The sequence below is a fragment of the Camelus dromedarius genome, chromosome 9 (genome assembly GCF_036321535.1).
Source record: "Camelus dromedarius isolate mCamDro1 chromosome 9, mCamDro1.pat, whole genome shotgun sequence".
Classification (NCBI taxonomy): Eukaryota; Metazoa; Chordata; class Mammalia; order Artiodactyla; family Camelidae; genus Camelus; species Camelus dromedarius.
This window is the reverse complement of record NC_087444.1, coordinates 54313172-54335298: the sequence shown is the minus strand read 5'-3', so window position 1 is coordinate 54335298 and position 22127 is coordinate 54313172.

Sequence of the window (22127 nt, the reverse complement as noted above, 5' to 3'; positions counted from 1 at the left end):
CAACTCGCATTTACAGTGAAAACTTCAGGAAATTTAAACCGGCACTAGGAAACAGACTGAGAAACAGAGAAAAATCTTCTCCTGCTACCCGTTCTTTGTGCTAGATGAACGAACGTCTCTCCACATGCTCAGTTCTGAGAGATAAGTGTGTGTGAATGTCGTCCTTCACCTAGCTTGTTGGGAACACAAAGTTACTTTTCAGGTGCAAACTCCACTCCATACATATATATCTAGAGGTACAATTCACAACTCGATTTTACAGTGTAAACTGCAGGAACTTCAAACCGGCACTAGGAAACAGAGTGGGAAACCAGAGTAAAATTTCCCCTGCAAAAAGTTCCCTTTGTGCTAGATGAACGAACGTCTCTCCACATGCTCAGTTGTGAAAGATAAGTGTGTGTGAAAGCCGTCCTTCACCTTGGTAGTTGGGAACACAAAATTTCTTTTCAGTTGCAAACACCACTCCATATATATATATGGGGAGTTAGTAGCTCCAACTCGGTTTTACAGTAAAAACTGCAGGAAGTTCAAACCGGCACTAGGAAACAGACTGAGACACCAGAGTAAAAGTTTCTCCTGCAACCCGTTCCATTTGTGCTAGATGAACGAATGTCTCTCCACATGCTCAGTTGAGAGAGATATGTTTGTGTGAAAGCCGTCCTTCACCTAGCTTGTTGGGAACACAAAGTTTCTTTTCAGTTGCAAACTCCACTCCATACTTATATATCGGGAGGTACTAGCACCAACTCAGTTTTACAGTGAAATTGCAGGAACTTCAAACCGGCACTTGGAAACAGACTGAGAAACCAGAGTAAAATTGTCTCCTGCATCCCGTTCCCTTTGTGCTAGATGAACGAAAGTGTCTCAACATGCTCAGTTTTGAGGTATAAGTGTGTGGGAAAGCCGTCCTTCACATAGCTTGTTGGGAATACAAAGATACTTTTCAGTTGCAAACTCGATTCCATCCATATATTTGGCGAGATAAAAGTTTCAACTCGGTTTTACAATGAAAATTGCAGGAACTTCATACCGGCACTAGGAAACAGACTGAGAAACCAGAGTAAAACTTCTACCTGCAAACCGTTCCCTTTGCGCTAGATGAACGAACGTCTCTCCACATGCTCAGTTCTGAGAGATAAGAGTGTGTGAAAGCCGTCCTTCACCTAGCTTGTTGGGAACACAAAGTTTCTTTTCAGATGCAATCTCCACTCCATACATATATATGTGGAGGAACAAGCTCCAACTCGGTTTTACTGTGATAACTGCAGGAACTTCAAACCGGCACTAGGAAACACACTGAGATTCCAGAGTAAAAGTTCCTCCTGCAACCCATTCCCATTGTGCTGGATGAACGAACGTCTCTCCTCATGCTAAAATCTGAGAGCTAAGTGTGTGTGAAAGCCGCCCTTCACCAATCTCGTTGGGAACACAAAGTTTCTTTTCAGTTGCAAACTCCACTCCATACATATATATGGGGAGGTACAAGCTCCAAATCTGTTTTATAGTGAAAACTGCAGGAACTTCAAACCGGCACTAGGAATGAGACTGAGGATAAAGAGTAAAATTTCTCCTTCTGAAAGCTCCCTTTGTGCTAGATGAACGAACGTCTCTCCACATGCTCAGTTGTGAGATATAAGTGTGAGTGAAAGCCGTCCTTCATTCAGGTAGTTGGGAACACAAAGTTTCTTTTCAGGTGCAAACTCCACTCCATACAAATATATGGAGTGGTACAAGCTACAACTCGGTTTTACAGTGAAAACTGCAGGAACTTCAAACCGGCACTAGGAAACAGACTGAGAAACCAGAGAAAATTTTCACCTGCAACCCGTTCCTTTGTGCTAGATGAACGAACGTCTATCCACATGCTCATTTGTGAGAGATAATTGTGTGTGAAAGCCGTCCTTCACCTAGCTTGTTGGGAACACAAAGTTTTATTTCAGTTGCAAACTCCACTCCATAATTATATATGGATAGGTACAAGCTCCAACTCGTTTTTACAGTGAAAACTGCAGGAACTTCAAACCGGAAGTAGGAAACAGACTGAGAAACCAGAGTAATAGTTTCTCATGCAACCCGATCCCTTTGTGCTAGATGAACGAACGTCTCTCCATATGCTCAGTTGGGAGAGATAATTGTGTGTGAAATCCGTCCTTCACCTATCTAGTAGGGAACACAAAGATAGTTTTCATTTGCAAACACCTCTTCATAAATATATATGGGAATTAAAAGCTCCAAATCGCTTTTACAATGAAAACTGCAGGAACTTCAAACCGGCACAAGGAAACAGACAGAGAAACCAGAGTAAAATTTTAACCTGCAACGCGTTTCCTTTGTGCTAGATGAACGAACTTCTCTCCATATGATCAGTTGTGAGAGATAATTGTGTGTGAAAGCCGTCCTTCACCTAGCTTGTTGGGAACACAAAGTTTCTTTACTATTGCAAACTCCACTCCTTACATATATATGGGGAAGTACAAGATCCATCTCGGTGTTACAGTGAGAACTGCAGGAATTTCAAACCGGCACTAGGAAACAGACTGAGAATCCAGAGTAAAAGTTTCTCCTGCAAAACTTTCCCATTATGCTAGATGAAAGAACGTCTCTCCCCATGCTAAGTTTTCAGAGATAAGTGAGTGTGAAAGCCGTCCTTCACCTAGCTTGTTGGGAACACAAATTTTCTTTTCAGTTGCAAACTCTAGTCCATACATATATAAGGGGAGGTACTAGCTCTAACTCGGTTTTACAGAGAAAACTGCACGAACTTCAAAACGACTCTAGGAAAAATACTGATACCAGAGTACAAGTTTGCCCTGCATACCTTTCCGTTGGTGCTATATGAACGAACTTATCACCACATGCTCAGTTCTGAGAGATAAGTGTGTGTGAAAGACGTACTTCACCTTGCTTATTGGGAACACAAAGTTTATTTTCAGCTGCAAACTCCACTCCAAATATATATATGGGGTGGTACTAGCACCAACTGGGTTTTACAGTGTAAACTGCAGGAACTTCAAACCGGCACAAGGAAACAGACTGAGAAACCAGAGTAAAAGTTTCTCCTGCAACCCTTTCCCTTTGTGCTAGATGAACGAAATTCTCTCCACATGCTCAGTTGTGAGAGATATGTGTGTGTGAAAGCCATACTTCACCTAGCTTGTTGGGAACACAAACTTTCTTTTCAGTTGCAAACTCCATTCCATACATATAAATGAGGAGGTACAAGATTCAACTCTGTTTTACAGTGAAACCTGCAGGAAATTCAAACCGGCATTAGGAAACAGACTGAGGAAACAGAGTAAAAGTTTCTCCTGCAACCCGTTCCCTTTGTGCTAGATGAACGAAAGTCTCTCCACATGCTCAGTTGAGAGAGATATGTGTGTGTTGAAGCCGATCTTCACCTAGCTTGTTGGGAACACAAACTTTCTTTTCAGTTGCAAAATCCACTCCATAAATATATATGGGTAGTTACAAGCTCCAACTCGCATTTACAGTGAAAACTTCAGGAAATTTAAACCGGCACTAGGAAACAGACTGAGAAACAGAGAAAAATCTTCTCCTGCTACCCGTTCTTTGTGCTAGATGAACGAACGTCTCTCCACATGCTCAGTTATGAGAGATAAGTGTGTGTGAATGTCGTCCTTCACCTAGCTTGTTGGGAACACAAAGTTACTTTTCAGGTGCAAACTCCACTCCATACATATATATGGAGAGGTACAATTCACAACTCGATTTTACAGTGTAAACTGCAGGAACTTCAAACCGGCACTAGGAAACAGAGTGGGAAACCAGAGTAAAATTTCCCCTGCAAAAAGTTCCCTTTGTGCTAGATGAACGAACGTCTCTCCACATGCTCAGTTGTGAAAGATAAGTGTGTGTGAAAGCCGTCCTTCACCTTGGTAGTTGGGAACACAAAATTTCTTTTCAGTTGCAAACACCACTCCATATATATATATGGGGAGGTAGTAGCTCCAACACGGTTTTACAGTAAAAACTGCAGGAAGTTCAAACCGGCACTAGGAAACAGACTGAGACACCAGAGTAAATGTTTCTCCTGCAACCCGTTCTATTTGAGCTAGATGAACGAATGTCTCTCCACATGCTCAGTTGAGAGAGATATGTTTGTGTGAAAGCCGTCCTTCACCTAGCTTGTTGGGAACACAAAGTTTCTTTTCAGTTGCAAACTCCACTCCATACTTATATATCGGGAGGTACTAGCACCAACTCAGTTTTACAGTGAAATTGCAGGAACTTCAAACCGGCACTTGGAAACAGACTGAGAAACCAGAGTAAAATTGTCTCCTGCATCCCGTTCCCTTTGTGCTAGATGAACGAAAGTGTCTCAACATGCTCAGTTTTGAGAGATAAGTGTGTGGGAAAGCCGTCCTTCACATAGCTTGTTGGGAATACAAAGATACTTTTCAGTTGCAAACTCGATTCCATCCATATATTTGGCGAGATAAAAGCTTCAACTCGGTTTTACAATGAAAATTGCAGGAACTTCATACCGGCACTAGGAAACAGACTGAGAATCCAGAGAAAAAGTTTCCCCTGCAACCCGTTCCCTTTGTGCTAGATGAACGAACGTCTCTCCACATGCTCAGTTCTGAGAGATAATTGTGTGTGAAAGCAGTACTTCAGCTAGCTTGTTGGGAACACAAAGTTTCTTTTCAGTTGCAAATTCCACTCCATACCTATATATGGGGAGGTACAAGCTCCAACTCGGTTTTACAGTGAAATCTGCAGGAAATTCAAAACGGCACTAGGAAATAGACTGAGAAACCAGAGAAATAGTTTCTCCTGCAAAACGTTCCCTTTGTGCTAGATGAACGAACGTCTCTCCACATGCTCAGTTCTGAGATAAAAGTGTGTGTGAATGCCGTCCTTCACCTAGATTGTTGGGATCACAAAGTTTCTTTTCAGTTGCAAACTCCATTCCATACATATATATGTGGAGGAACAAGCTCCAACTCGGTTTTACTGTGATAACTGCAGGAACTTCAAACCGGCACTAGGAAACACACTGAGATTCCAGAGTAAAAGTTCCTCCTGCAACCCATTCCCATTGTGCTGGATGAACGAACGTCTCTCCTCATGCTAAAATCTGAGAGCTAAGTGTGTGTGAAAGCCGCCTTTCACCAATCTCGTTGGGAACACAAAGTTTCTTTTCAGTTGCAAACTCCACTCCATACATATATATGGGGAGGTACAAGCTCCAAATCTGTTTTATAGTGAAAACTGCAGGAACTTCAAACCGGCACTAGGAATGAGACTGAGGATAAAGAGTAAAATTTCTCCTTCTGAAAGTTCCCTTTGTGCAAGATGAACGAACGTCTCTCCACATGCTCAGTTGTGAGATATAAGTGTGAGTGAAAGCCGTCCTTCATTCAGGTAGTTGGGAACACAAAGTTTCTTTTCAGGTGCAAACTCCACTCCATACAAATATATGGAGTGGTACAAGCTACAACTCGGTTTTACAGTGAAAACTGCAGGAACTTCAAACCGGCACTAGGAAACAGACTGAGAAACCAGAGAAAATTTTCACCTGCAACCCGTTCCTTTGTGCTAGATGAACGAACTTCTCTCCATATGATCAGCTGTGAGAGATAATTGTGTGTGAAAGCCGTCCTTCACCTAGCTTGTTGGGAACACAAAGTTTCTTTACTATTGCAAACTCCACTCCTTACATATATATGGGGAAGTACAAGATCCATCTCGGTGTTACAGTGAGAACTGCAGGAATTTCAAACCGGCACTAGGAAACAGACTGAGAATCCAGAGTAAAAGTTTCTCCTGCAAAACTTTCCCTTTATGCTAGATGAAAGAACGTCTCTCCCCATGCTAAGTTTTCAGAGATAAGTGAGTGTGAAAGCCGTCCTTCACCTAGCTTGTTGGGAACACAAATTTTCTTTTCAGTTGCAAACTCTAGTCCATACATATATAAGGGGAGGTACAAGCTCTAACTCGGTTTTACAGAGAAAACTGCACGAACTTCAAAACGGCTCTAGGAAAAATACTGATACCAGAGTACAAGTTTGCCCTGCATACCTTTCCGTTGGTGCTAGATGAACGAACTTATCTCCACATGCTCAGTTCTGAGAGATAAGAGTGTGTGAAAGACGTACTTCACCTTGCTTATTGGGAACACAAAGTTTATTTTCAGCTGCAAACTCCACTCCAAATATATATATGGGGTGGTACTAGCACCAACTGGGTTTTACAGTGTAAACTGCAGGAACTTCAAACCGGCACAAGGAAACAGACTGAGAAACCAGAGTAAAAGTTTCTCCTGCAACCCTTTCCCTTTGTGCTAGATGAACGACATTCTCTCCACATGCTCAGTTGTGAGAGATATGTGTGTGTGAAAGCCATACTTCACCTAGCTTGTTGGGAACACAAACTTTCTTTTCAGTTGCAAACTCCATTCCATACATATATATGAGGAGGTACAAGATTCAACTCTGTTTTACAGTGAAACCTGCAGGAACTTCAAACCGGCATTAGGAAACAGACTGAGGAAACAAAGTAAAAGTTTCTCCTGCAAACCGTTCCCTTTGTGCAACATGAACGAAAGTTTCTCCACATGCTCAGTTGAGAGAGATATGTGTGTGTTGAAGCCGATCTTCACCTAGCTTGTTGGGAACACAAACTTTCTTTTCAGTTGCAAAATCCACTCCATAAATATATATGGGTAGTTACAAGCTCCAACTCGCTTTTACAGTGAAAACTTCAGGAAATTTAAACCGGCACTAAGAAACAGACTGAGAAACCGGAGTAAAATTTTCTAATGCAACCCGTTCCTTTTGTGCTAGATTAACGAACGTCTCTCCATGTGCTCAGTTATGAGATATAAGTGTGTGTGAAAGCCGTACTTCACATAGCTTGTTGGGAACACAAAGTTTCTTTTCAGTTGGGTACCACACTCCATACATATATATGGGGAAGTACTAGATCAAACTCGGTTTTACATTGAAAACTGCAGGAACTTCAAACCGGCACTAGGAAATAGACTAAGAACCATAGAAAAAGATTCTCCTGAAACCCGTTCTCTTTGTGCTAGATGAACGAACTTCTCTACACATGCTCAGTCCTGAGAGATAAGTGTGTGTGAAAGCCGTCCTTCAAATATCTTGTTGGGAACACAAAGTTTCTTTTCAGTTGCAAACTCCACTCCATACATATATATAGGTTGGTATAAGCTCCAACACGATTTTACAGTGAAAACTGCAGGAACTTCAAACAGGACCTAGGAAACAGACTGAGAAACCAGAGTAAAAGTTCCTCGTGCAAACCTTTCTATTTGTGCTAGATGAACCAAATTCTCTCCACAGGCTCAGTTGTGAAAAAACTGTGTGTGAAAGCCGTACTTCACCCAGTTAGTTGGGAACACAATGTTTCTTTTCAGGTGCAAACTCCACTCCATACATATATATGGAGAGGTACAAGCTACAAATCGGTTTTACAGTGAAAACTGCAGGAACTTCAAAAGGCACTAGGAAACAGACTGAGTAACCAGAGAAAATTTTCTCCTGCAACCAGTTCCCTTTGTGGTAGATGAACGAACGTCTCTCCACATGCTCATTTGTGAGAGATAAGTGTGTGTGAAAGCCGTCCTTCACTTAACTTGTTGGGAACACAAAGTTTCTTTTCAGTTGCAAAATACATTCCATACATATATATGCGGAGGAACTAGCTCCAACTCGGTTTTACAGTGAAAACTGCAGGAACTTCAAACCGGCACTAGGAAACAGAATGAGAAACCAGAGAAAAAGTTTCTCCTGAAACTCGTTCCTTTTGTGCTAGATGAACGAACGTCTCTCCACATGCTCAGTTGTGAGAGATAAGTGTGTGTGAAAGCCGTCCTTCAACTAACTTGTTGGGAACACAAAGTTAATTTCAGCTGCAAACTCCACTCCATACATATATTTGGAGACGTACAAGCTCCAAGTCGGTTTTACAGTGAAAATTTCAGGAAGTTAAAACAGGCACTAGGAAACAGACTGAGAAACCTGAGTAATAATTTCTCCTGCAACCCGTTCCCTTTGTGCTAGATGAACGAAAGTCTCTCCACATGCTCAGTTCTGAGAGATAAGTGTGTGTGAAAGCCGTACTTCACATCGCTTTTTGGGAACACAAAGTTTCTTTTCATTTGCAAACTCCGCTCCATACATTTATATTTTGAGGTGCTAGCTCCAAAACTTTTTTACAGTGAAAACTGCAGGAAGTACAAACCGGCACTAGGAAAAACACTGAAAAACCAGAGTAAAATTTTTCCTGCAACCCGTTTCTTCGTGGTAGGGGAACGAACGTCTCTCCAAATGTTCATTTCTGAGAGATAATTATGTGTAAAGCCGTCATTCACTTAGCTTGTTGGGAACACAAAGCTTCTATTTTGTTGCAAACTACACTCCATACATATATATGGGGATGTACAAGCTCCAACTCGGTGTTACAATGAAAGCTGCAGGAACATCTAACAGGCACTAGGAAACAGACAGATAAACCAGAGTAAAAGTTTCTCCTGCAACTCGTTCCCTTTGTGCTAGTTGAACGAACGTCTCTCCCCATGCTGTTTTGAGAGATATGTGTGTGGGAAAGCCGTCCTTAATCTAGCTTGTTGGGAACACAAAGTTTCTTTTCAGTTTCAAACTCCAAGCCATACATATATAAGGGGAGGTTCTAGCTCTAACTCGGTTTTACAGAGAAAACTGCAGGAACTTCAAAACAGCTCTAGGAAAAATACTGAGACCAGAGTAAAAATTTGCCCTGCAAACCGTTCCATTTGTGCTAGATGAACGAACGTCTCTCCACATGCTAAGTTCTGAGAGATATGTTTGTGTGAAAGACGTCCTTCACCTTGCTGATTGGGAACACAAACTTTCTTTTCAGCTGCAAACTCTACTCCAAAAATATATATGGGGATGTACTATCACCAAGTGGTTTTTACAGAGTAAAGTGCAGGAACTTCAAAACGGCACAATGAAACAGACTGAGAAACCAGAGTAAAAGTTTCTCCTGCAACCTGTTCCCTTTGTGCTAGATGAATGAAAGTCTCTCCAAATGCTCAGCTGTGAGAGGAAATTGTGTGTGAAACCGTCCTTCACCTAGCATTATGGATACACAAAGTTTCTTTTCAGTTGCAAACTCCACTCCATACATATATAAGGGGAGGTACTAGCACCAAATCGGTTTTACAGAGAAAACTGCAGGAACTTCATACCGTCACTTGGAAACAGACTGAGGAACCAGAGTAAAAGTTTCTGCTGCAACCCATTCCATATGTGCTAGATGGACGAACGTATCTCCTCATGCTCAGTTGTGAGAGATAAGTGTGTGCGAAAGCCGTCCTTCACCTAGTTTGTAGGGAACAAAAAGTTACTTTTCAGTTGCAAACTAAACTCCATACATATATATGAGGAGGTACAAGATCCAACTCGGTTTTACAGTGAAAACTGCAGGAACTTCAACCTGGCACTAGGAAACAGACTGAGAAACCAGAGTAAAAGTTTCTCCAGCAACCCGTTCCATTTGTGCTACATGAACGAACGTCTCTCCACATGCTCAGTTCTGAGAAATAAGTGTGTGTGAAAGCCGTCCTTCTACAAGCTTGCTGGGAATACAAAGTTTCTTTTCATTTGGAAACTCCGCTCCATAAATATATTTGGGGAGGTACTAGCTCCAACACGGATTTACAGTGAAATCTGCAGGAAGTGCAAACCGGCACTAGGAAACAGACTGAGGAACAAGAGTAATAGTTTCTACTGCAAACCATTCCATATGTGTTAGATAAACGAACGTCTCTCTACATGCTCAGTTGTGAGAGATAATTGTGTGTGAAAGCCGTCCTTCACCTAGGTGGTAGGGAACACAAATTTTCTTTTCTGTTGCAAAATTCCCTCCATACATATATATGCGGAGGTACTTGCTCCAACTCGGTTTTACAGTGAAAACTGCAGGAACTTCAACACGGCACTAGGAAACAGACTAAGAAACCAGAGAAAAAATCTCTCATGCAACGCGTTCTTTTGTGCTAGATGAACGAACGTCTCTCCACATGCTCAGTTGTGAGAGATAATTGTGTGTGAAAGCCGTCCTTCACCTAGGTTGTAGGGAACACAAATTTTCTTTTCTGTTTCAAAATCCACTCCATACATATTTATGCGGAGGTACTTGCTCCAACTCGGTTTTACAGTGAAAACTGCAGGAACTACAAACCGGCACTAGGAAAAACACTGAAAAAACAGAGTAAAATTTCACCTGCAACCCTTTTCTTCGTGGTAGGTGAACGAACGTCTCTCCAAATGTTCATTTCTGAGAGATAATAATGTGTAACGCTGTCCTTCAACTACCTTGTTGGGAACACAAAGTATCTTTTCAGTTGCAAACTCCACTCCATACATATATATGGGGAGTTACTAGCTCCAACTCGGTTTTACAGTGAAAATTGCAGTAACTTCAAACCGGCACTAGGAAACAGCCTGAGAAACCAGAGTAAAAGTTTCCCCTGCAACATATTCCTTTTGTGTTACATGAACGAACTTCTCTCCACATGCTAAATTCTGAGAAATAAGTGTGTGTGAAAGCCGCCCTTCAACAACCTTGCTGGGAACACAAATTTTCTTTTCAGTTGGAAACTCCACTCCATAAATATATATGGGGAGGTACTAGCTCTAACTCGGTTTTACAGTGAAAAATGCAGGAACTTCAAACAGGCACTAGGAAACAGTCTGAGGACAAGAGTAATAATTTCTCCTGCAAACCGTTCCATATGTGCTAGATGAACGAACGTCTCTCCAAATGCTCAGTTGTGAGAGATAATTGTGTGTGAAAGCCATCCTTCATCTAGGTGGTTGGGAACACAAATTTTCTTTTCTGTTGCAAAATCCACTCCATATATATATATGGGGAGGTACAAGCTCCAACTCGATTTTAGATGAAAACTGCAGGAAATCCAAACCGGCCCTAGGAAACAGAATGAGAGACCAGTGAAAAAGTTTCTCCTGCAACCCGTTCCTTTTGTGTTAGATGAACGAACATCTCTTCACATACTAATTTGTGAGAGATAATTGTGTGTGAAAGCCGTCCTTACCCTAGCTAGTTGGGAACACAAATTTTTTTTCATTTGAAATATCCACTCCATACATATATATGGATAGTACTAGCTCCAATTCTTTATACAGTGAAAACTGCAGGAACTTCAAACTGGCACTAGGAAACAGACTGAGAAACCAGAGAAAAAGTTTCTCCTGCAACCCGTTCCTTTTGTGCTAGATGAACGAACGTCTCTCCACATGTTCAGTTGTGAGAGATAATTGTGTGTGAAAGCCGTCCTTCACTTAGCTTGTTGGGAACACAAAGTTCCTTTTCAGTTGCAAACTCCACTCCATACATATATTTGGAGAGGTACAATCTCCAAGTCGGTTTTACAGTGAAAATTTAAGGAACTTAAAACCGGCACTAGGAAACAGACTGAGAAACCAGAGTAATAGTTTCTCCTGCAACCCGTTCCTTTTGTGCTAGATGAACGAAAGTCTCTCCACATGCTCAGTTCTGAGAGATAAGTGTGTGTGAAAGCCGTACTTCACATAGCTTGTTGGGAACACAAAGTTACTTTTCAGTTGGGAATTCCACTCCTTACATATATATGGGGAGGTACTAGATCCAACTCGGTTTTACAGTGAAAACTGCAGGAACTTCAAACCGGCACTAGGAAACAGACTGAGAAACCAGAGTAAAAATTTCTCCTGCAAAGCTTTCCCTTAGAGCTATATGAACGAAAGTCTCTCCACATTCTCAGTTCTGAGAGATAAGTATTTGTGAAAGCCGACCTTCACCTAGCTTGTTTGGAAAACAAAGTTTCTTTTCATTTGCAAACTCCGCACCATACATATATATTTCGAGGTGCTAGCTCCAAAACGGTTTTACAGTGAAAACTGCAGGAACTACAAACCGGCACTAGGGAAAACACTGAAAAACCAGAGTAAAATTTTTCCTGCAACCATTTTCTTCATTGCAGGTGAACGAACGTCTCTCCAAATGTTCATTTCTGAGAGATAATTATGTGTAAAGCCGTCCTTCACCTAGCTTGTTGGGAACACAAAGTATCTTTTCAGTTGCAAACTCCACTCCATACATATATATGGGGAGTTACTAGCTCCAACTCGGTTTTACATTGAAAATTGCAGTAACTTCAAACCGGCTCTAGGAAACAGCCTGAGAAACCAGAGTAAAAGTTTCACCTGCAACCCATTCCTTTTGTGTTACATGAACGAACGTCTCTCCACATGCTCAATTCTGAGAAATAAGTGTGTGTGAAAGCCATCCTTCAACAACCTTGCTGGGAACACAAATTTTCTTTTCAGTTGGAAACTCCACTCCATAAATATATATGGGGAGGTACTAGCTCCAACACGGTTTTACAGTGAAAAATGCAGGAACTTCAAACCGGCACTAGGAAACAGTCTGAGGAACAAGAGTGATAATTACACCTGCAAACCGTTCCATATGTGCTAGATGAACGAACGTCTCTCCAAATGCTAAGTTGTGAGAGATAATTGTGTGTGAAAGCCGTCCTTCACCTAGGTGGTTGGGAACACAAATTTTCTTTTCTGTTGTAAAATCCACTCCATACATATATATGGGGAGGTACAAGCTCCAACTCGGTTTTAGATGAAAACTTCAGGAAATTCAAACCAGCACTACGAAACAGACTGAGAAACCAGAGTAAAAGTTTCTCCTGCAACCCGTTCCCTTTGTGCTAGATGAAAGAAACTCTCCCCACATGCTAAATTGTGAGAGATAATTGTGTGTGAAAGCCGTCCTTCACCTAGCTTGTTGGGAACACAAAGTTTTTTTCATTTGAAATATCCACTCCATACATATATATGGGGAGTACTAACTCCAATTCTTTTATCCAGTGAAAACTGCAGGAACTTCAAACCGGCTTAGGAAACACACTGAGAAACAAGAGTAAAGTTTCTCCTGCAAACTTTTCCCTTTGTGCTAGATGAACGAACGTCTATCCACATGCTCAGTTGAGAGAGATAAGTGTGTGTGAAAGCCGTACTTCATCTAGCTTGTTGGGAACACAAAGTTTCTTTTCAGTTGCAAACTCCACTCCATACATATATAAGGGGAGGTACTAGCACCAAATCGGTTTTACAGTGAAAACTGCAGGAACTTCATACCGTCACTTGGAAACAGACTGAGAAACCAGAGTAAAAGTTTCTCCAGCAACCCGTTCCGTTTGTGCTACATGAACGAACGTCTCTCCACATGCTCATTTGTGAGAGATAATTGTGTGTAAAAGCCGTCCTTCACTTAGGTGGTAGGGAACACAAATTTTCTTTTCTGTTGCAAAATTCCCTCCATACATATATATGCGGAGGTACTTGCTCCAGCTCGGTTTTACAGTGAAAACTGCAGGAACTTCAACCCGGCACTAGGAAACAGACTAAGAAACCAGAGAAAGAGTCTCTCCTGCAACGCGTTCCTTTTGTGCTAGATGAACGAACGTCTCTCCACATGCTCAGTTGTGAGAGATAATTGTGTGTGAAAGCCGTCCTTCACCTAGGTTGTAGGGAACACAAATTTTCTTTTCTGTTTCAAAATCCACTCCATACATAATTATGCGGAGGTACTTGCTCCAACTCGGTTTTACAGTGAAAACTGCAGGAACTACAAACCGGCACTAGGAAAAACACTGAAATAACAGAGTAAAATTTCACCTGCAACCCTTTTCTTCGTGGTAGGTGAACGAACGTCTCTCCAAATGTTCATTTCTGAGAGATAATTATGTGTAACGCCGTCCTTCAACTACCTTGTTGGGAACACAAAGTTTCTTTTCAGATGCAAACTCCACAACAAATATTTATGGGGACGTACAAGCTCCATCACGGTTTTATAGTGAAAACTGCAGGAACTTCAAACCGGCCCTAGGAAACAGAATGGGAAACCAGAGAAAAAGTTTCTCCTGCAAACCGTTCCCTTTGTGCTATATGAACGAACGTCTCTCCACATGCTCAGTTGTGAGAGATAAGTGTGTGTGATAGCCGTCTTTAACCTAGCTTGTTGGGAACACAAAGTTTCTTTTAAGTTGCAAACTCCACTACATACATATATATGGGGAGGTATATGATCCAACTCGGTTTTAGATGAAAACTGCAGGAAATTCAAACCAGCACTACGAAACAGACTGAGAAACCAGAGTAAAAGTTTCTCCTGCAACCCGTTCCCTTTGTACTAGATGAAAGAACCTCTCTCCACATGCTAATTTGTGAGAGATAATTGTGTGTGAAAGCCGTCCTTCACCTAGCTTGTTGGGAACACAAAGTTTTTTTCATTTGAAATATCCACTCCATACATATATATGGGGAGTACTAACTCCAATTCTTTTATCCAGTGAAAACTGCAGGAACTTCAAACCGGCTTAGGAAACACACTGAGAAACAAGAGTAAAGTTTCTCCTGCAAACTTTTCCCTTTGTGCTAGATGAATGAACGTCTATCCACATGCTCAGTTGAGAGAGATAAGTGTGTGTGAAATCCGTACTTCATCTAGCTTGTTGGGAACACAAAGTTTCTTTTCAGTTGCAAACTCCACTCCATACATATATAAGGGGAGGTACTAGCACCAAATCGGTTTTACAGTGAAAACTGCAGGAACTTCATACCGTCACTTGGAAACAGACTGAGAAACCAGAGTAAAATTGTCTCCTGCAACCCGTTCCATATGTGCTAGATGGACGAAAGTCTCTCCACATGCTCATTTGTGAGAGATAAGTGTGTGCGAATACCGTCCTTCACCTAGCTTGTTGGGAACAAAAAGTTACTTTTCAGGTGCAAACTAAACTCCATACATATATATGAGGAGGTACAAGATCCAACTCGGTTTTACAGTGAAAACTGCAGGAACTTCAAACCGGCACTAGGAAACAGTCTGAGGAACAAGAGTGATAATTACACCTGCAAACCGTTCCATATGTGCTAGATGAACGAACGTCTCTCCAAATGCTAAGTTGTGAGAGATAATTGTGTGTGAAAGCCGTCCTTCACCTAGGTGGTTGGGAACACAAATTTTCTTTTCTGTTGTAAAATCCACTCCATACATATATATGGGGAGGTACAAGCTCCAACTCGGTTTTAGATGAAAACTTCAGGAAATTCAAACCAGCACTACGAAACAGACTGAGAAACCAGAGTAAAAGTTTCTCCTGCAACCCGTTCCCTTTGTGCTAGATGAAAGAAACTCTCCCCACATGCTAAATTGTGAGAGATAATTGTGTGTGAAAGCCGTCCTTCACCTAGCTTGTTGGGAACACAAAGTTTTTTTCATTTGAAATATCCACTCCATACATATATATGGGGAGTACTAACTCCAATTCTTTTATCCAGTGAAAACTGCAGGAACTTCAAACCGGCTTAGGAAACACACTGAGAAACAAGAGTAAAGTTTCTCCTGCAAACTTTTCCCTTTGTGCTAGATGAACGAACGTCTATCCACATGCTCAGTTGAGAGAGATAAGTGTGTGTGAAAGCCGTACTTCATCTAGCTTGTTGGGAACACAAAGTTTCTTTTCAGTTGCAAACTCCACTCCATACATATATAAGGGGAGGTACTAGCACCAAATCGGTTTTACAGTGAAAACTGCAGGAACTTCATACCGTCACTTGGAAACAGACTGAGAAACCAGAGTAAAAGTTTCTCCAGCAACCCGTTCCGTTTGTGCTACATGAACGAACGTCTCTCCACATGCTCATTTGTGAGAGATAATTGTGTGTAAAAGCCGTCCTTCACCTAGGTGGTAGGGAACACAAATTTTCTTTTCTGTTGCAAAATTCCCTCCATACATATATATGCGGAGGTACTTGCTCCAGCTCGGTTTTACAGTGAAAACTGCAGGAACTTCAACCCGGCACTAGGAAACAGACTAAGAAACCAGAGAAAGAGTCTCTCCTGCAACGCGTTCCTTTTGTGCTAGATGAACGAACGTCTCTCCACATGCTCAGTTGTGAGAGATAATTGTGTGTGAAAGCCGTCCTTCACCTAGGTTGTAGGGAACACAAATTTTCTTTTCTGTTTCAAAATCCACTCCATACATAATTATGCGGAGGTACTTGCTCCAACTCGGTTTTACAGTGAAAACTGCAGGAACTACAAACCGGCACTAGGAAAAACACTGAAATAACAGAGTAAAATTTCACCTGCAACCCTTTTCTTCGTGGTAGGTGAACGAACGTCTCTCCAAATGTTCATTTCTGAGAGATAATTATGTGTAACGCCGTCCTTCAACTACCTTGTTGGGAACACAAAGTTTCTTTTCAGATGCAAACTCCACAACAAATATTTATGGGGACGTACAAGCTCCATCACGGTTTTATAGTGAAAACTGCAGGAACTTCAAACCGGCCCTAGGAAACAGAATGAGAAACCAGAGAAAAAGTTTCTCCTGCAAACCGTTCCCTTTGTGCTATATGAACGAACGTCTCTCCACATGCTCAGTTGTGAGAGATAAGTGTGTGTGATAGCCGTCTTTAACCTAGCTTGTTGGGAACACAAAGTTTCTTTTAAGTTGCAAACTCCACTCCATACATATATATGGGGAGGTATATGATCCAACTCGGTTTTAGATGAAAACTGCAGGAAATTCAAACCAGCACTACGAAACAGACTGAGAAACCAGAGTAAAAGTTTCTCCTGCAACCCGTTCCCTTTGTACTAGATGAAAGAACCTCTCTCCACATGCTAATTTGTGAGAGATAATTGTGTGTGAAAGCCGTCCTTCACCTAGCTTGTTGGGAACACAAAGTTTTTTTCATTTGAAATATCCACTCCATACATATATATGGGGAGTACTAACTCCAATTCTTTTATCCAGTGAAAACTGCAGGAACTTCAAACCGGCTTAGGAAACACACTGAGAAACAAGAGTAAAGTTTCTCCTGCAAACTTTTCCCTTTGTGCTAGATGAATGAACGTCTATCCACATGCTCAGTTGAGAGAGATAAGTGTGTGTGAAATCCGTACTTCATCTAGCTTGTTGGGAACACAAAGTTTCTTTTCAGTTGCAAACTCCACTCCATACATATATAAGGGGAGGTACTAGCACCAAATCGGTTTTACAGTGAAAACTGCAGGAACTTCATACCGTCACTTGGAAACAGACTGAGAAACCAGAGTAAAATTGTCTCCTGCAACCCGTTCCATATGTGCTAGATGGACGAAAGTCTCTCCACATGCTCATTTGTGAGAGATAAGTGTGTGCGAATACCGTCCTTCACCTAGCTTGTTGGGAACAAAAAGTTACTTTTCAGGTGCAAACTAAACTCCATACATATATATGAGGAGGTACAAGATCCAACTCGGTTTTACAGTGAAAACTGCAGGAACTTCAAACCGGCACTAGGAAACAGACTGAGAAACCAGAGTAAAAGTTTCTCCAGAAACCCGTTCCTTTTGTGCTAGATGAACGAACTTCTCCCCACATGATCATTTTTGAGAGATAAGTGTGTGTGAAAGCCGAACTTCACCTAGCTTGTTGGGAACATAAAGATTCTTTTCAGTTGCAAACTCCACTCCATACATATATTTGGAGAGGTACAAGCTCCAAGTCGATTTTACAGTGAAAACTTCAGGAACTTAAAACCGGCACTAGGAAACAGACTGAGAAACCAGAGTAATAGTTTCTCCTGCAACCCGATCCTTTTGTGCTAGATGAACGAACGTCTCTCCACATGCTCAATTCTGAGAGATAAGTGTGTGTGAAAGCCGTACTTCACCTAGCTTGTTGGGAACACAAAGTTTCTTTTCAGTTGCAAACTCCAATCCATACATATATAAGGGAAGGTACTAGCTCTAACTCGGTTTTACAGAGAAAACTGCAGGAACTTCAGAAAGTCTCTAGGAAAAATACTGAGACCAGAGTAAAAGTTTGCCCTGTAAACCGTTCCCTTTTGATAGATGAACGAACGTCTATCCACATGCTCTGTTCTGAGAGATAAGTGTGTGTGAAAGCCGTCCTTCAACAACCTTGCTGGGAACACAAATTCTCTTTTCAGTTGGAAACTCCACTCCAAAAATATATATGGGGAGGTACTAGCACTAACTAGGTTTTACAGTGAAAAATGCAGGAATTTCAAACCGGCACTAGGAAACAGTCTGAGGAACAAGAGTAATAATTTCTCCTGCAAACCGTTCCATATGTGCTAGATGAACGAACGTCTCTCCAATTGCTCAGTTGTGATAGATAATTGTGTGTGAAAGCCGTCCTTCACCTAGGTGGTTGGGAACACAAATTTTCTTTTCTGTTGCAAAATCCACTCCATACTTATATATGGGGAGGTACAAGCTCCAACTCGGTTTTAGATGAAAACTGCAGGAAATCCAAACCGGCCCTAGGAAACAGAATGAGAGTCCAGAGAAAAAGTTTCTCCTGCAACCCGTTCCTTTTGTGTTAGATGAACGAACATCTGTTCTCATACTAATTTGTGAGAGATAATTGTGTGTGAAAGCCGTCCTTACCCTAGCTAGTTTGGAACACAAATTTTCTTTTCATTTGAAATATCCACTCCATACATATATATGGGGAGTACTAGCTCCAATTCTTTATACAGTGAAAACTGCAGGAACTTCAAACTGGCACTAGGAAACAGACTGAGAAACCAGAGAAAAAGTTTTTCCTGCAACCCGTTCCTTTTGTGCTAGATGAAAGAACGTCTCTCCACATGTTCAGTTGTGAGAGATAATTGTGTGTGAAAGCCGTCCTTCACTTAGCTTGTTGGGAACAAAAAGTTCCTTTTCAGTTGCAAACTCCACTCCATACATATATTTGGAGAGGTACAAGCTCCAAGTCGGTTTTACAGTGAAAACTTCAGGAACTTCAAACCGGCACTAGGAAACAGACTGTGAATCCAGAGTAATAGTTTCTCCTGCAACCCGTTCCTTTTGTGCTAGATGAACGAAAGTCTCTCCACATGCTCAGTTCTGAGAGATAAGTGTGTGTGAAAGCCGTACTTCACATAGCTTGTTGGGAACACAAAGTTACTTTTCAGTTGGGAATTCCAATCCTTACATATATATGGGGAGGTACTAGATCCAACTCGTTTTTACAGTGAAAACTGCAGGAACTTCAAACCGGCACTAGGAAACAGACTGAGAAACCAGAGTAAAAATTTCTCCTGCAAAGCTTTCCCTTAGAGCTATATGAACGAAAGTCTCTCCACATTCTCAGTTCTGAGAGATAAGTATTTGTGAAAGCCGTCCTTCACCTAGCTTGTTTGGAATACAAAGTTTCTTTTCATTTGCAAACTCCGCACCATACATATATATTTCGAGGTGCTAGCTCCAAAACGGTTTACAGTGAAAACTGCAGGAACTACAAACCGGCACTAGGAAAAACACTGAAAAACCAGAGTAAAATTTCTCCTGCAACCATTTTCTTCGTGACAGGTGAACGAACGTCTCTCCAAATGTTCATTTCTGAGAGATAATTATGTGTAAAGCCGTCCTTCACCTAGCTTGTTGGGAACACAAAGTATCTTTTCAGTTGCAAACTCCACTCCATACATATATATGGGGAGTTACTAGCTCCAACTCGGTTTTACATTGAAAATTGCAGTAAATTCAAACCGGCACTAGGAAACAGCCTGAGAAACCAGAGTAAAAGATTCTCCTGCAACCCATTCCTTTTGTGTTAGATGAACGAACGTCTCTCCACATGCTCAATTCTGAGAAATAAGTGTGTGTGAAAGCCGCCCTTCAACAACCTTGCTGGGAACACAAATTTTCTTTTCAGTTGGAAACTCCACTCCATAAATATATATGGGGAGGTACTAGCTCCAACACTGTTTTACAGTGAAAAATGCAGGAACTTCAAACCGGCACTAGGAAACAGTCTGAGGAACAAGAGTGATAATTACTCCTGCAAACCGTTCCATATGTGCTAGATGAACGAACGTCTCTCCAAATGCTAAGTTGTGAGAGATAATTGTGTGTGAAAGCCGTCCTTCAACTAGGTGGTTGGGAACACAAATTTTCTTTTCTGTTGTAAAATCCACTCCATACATATATATGGGGAGGTACAAGCTCCAACTCGGTTTTAGATGAAAACTTCAGGAAATTCAAACCGGCACTATGAAACAGACTGAGAAACCAGAGTAAAAGTTTCTCCTGCAACCCGTTCCCTTTGTGCTAGATGAAAGAAACTCTCTCCACATGCTAATTTGTGAGAGATAATTGTGTGTGAAAGCCGTCCTTCACCTAGCTTGTTGGGAAAACAAAGATTTTTTCATTTGAAATATCCACTCCATACATATATATGGGGAGTACTAACTCCAATTCTTTTATCCAGTGAAAACTGCAGGAACTTCAAACCGGCTTATGAAACACACTGAGAAACAACAGAAAAGTTTCTCCTGCAAACTTTTCCCTTTGTGCTAGATGAACGAACGTCTCTCCACATGCTCAGTTGTGAGAGATAAGTGTGTGCGAAAGCCGTCCTTCACCTAGCTTGTTGGGAACAAAAAGTTACTTTTCATTTGCAAACTAAACTCCATACATATATATGAGTAGGTACAAGATCCAACTCGGTTTTACAGTGAAAACTGCAGGAACTTCAAACCGGCACTAGGAAACAGACTGAGAAACCAGAGTAAAAGTTTCTCCAGCAACCCGTTCCGTTTGTGCTACATGAACGAACGTCTCTCCACATGTTCAGTTGTGAGAGATAACTGTGTGTTAAAGCCGTCCTTCACTTAGCTTGTTGGGAACACAAAGTTCCCTTTCAGTTGCAAACTCCACTCCATACATATATTTGGAGAGGTACAAGCTCCAAGTCTGTTTTACAGTGAAAACTTCAGGAACTTCAAACCGGCACTAGGAATCAGACTGAGAAACCAGAGTAATAGTTTCTCCTGCAACCCGTTCCTTTTGTGCTAGATGAACGAAAGTCTCTCCACATGCTCAGTTCTGAGAGATAAGTGTGTGTGAAAGCCGTACTTCACATAGCTTGTTGGGAACACAAAGTTACTTTTCAGTTGGGAATTCCACTCCTTACATATATATGGGGAGGTACTAGATCCAACTCGTTTTTACAGTGAAAACTGCAGGAACTTCAAACCGGCACTAGGAAACAGACTGAGAAACCAGAGTAAAAATTTCTCCTGCAAAGCTTTCCCTTAGAGCTATATGAACGAACGTCTCTCCACATTCTCAGTTCTGAGAGAAAAGTATATGTGAAAGCCGTCCTTCACCTAGCTTGTTTGGAATACAAAGTTCCTTTTCATTTGCAAACTCCGCACCATACATATATATTTCGAGGTGCTAGCTCCGAAACGGTTTTACAGTGAAAACTGCAGGAACTACAAACCGGCACTAGGAAAAACACTGAAAAACCAGAGTAAAATTTCTCCTGCAACCATTTTCTTCGTGGCAGGTGAACGAACGTCTCTCCAAATGTTCATTTCTGAGAGATAATTATGTGTAAAGCCGTCCTTCACCTAGCTTGTTGGGAACACAAAGTTTCTTTTAAGTTGCAAACTCCACTCCATACATATATATGGGGAGGTATATGATCCAACTTGGTTTTAGATGAAAACTGCAGGAAATTCAAACCAGCACTACGAAACAGACTGAGAAACCAGAGTAAAAGTTTCTCCTGCAATCCGTTCCCTTTGTACTAGATGAAAGAACCTCTCTCCACATGCTAATTTGTGAGAGATAATTGTGTGTGAAAGCCGTCCTTCACCTAGCTTGTTGGGAACACAAAGTTTTTTTCATTTGAAATATCCACTCCATACATATATATGGGGAGTACTAACTCCAATTCTTTTATCCAGTGAAAACTGCAGGAACTTCAAACCGGCTTAGGAAACACACTGAGAAACAAGAGTAAAGTTTCTCCTGCAAACTTTTCCCTTTGTGCTAGATGAACGAACGTCTATCCACATGCTCAGTTGAGAGAGATAAGTGTGTGTGAAAGCCGTCCTTCACCTAGCTTGTTGGGAAAACAAAGTTTCTTTTCAGTTGCAAACTCCACTCCATACATATATATGGGTAGTTACTAGCTCCAACTCGGTTTTACAGTGAAAACTGCAGGAACTTCAAACCGGCACTAGGAAACAGCCTGAGAAACC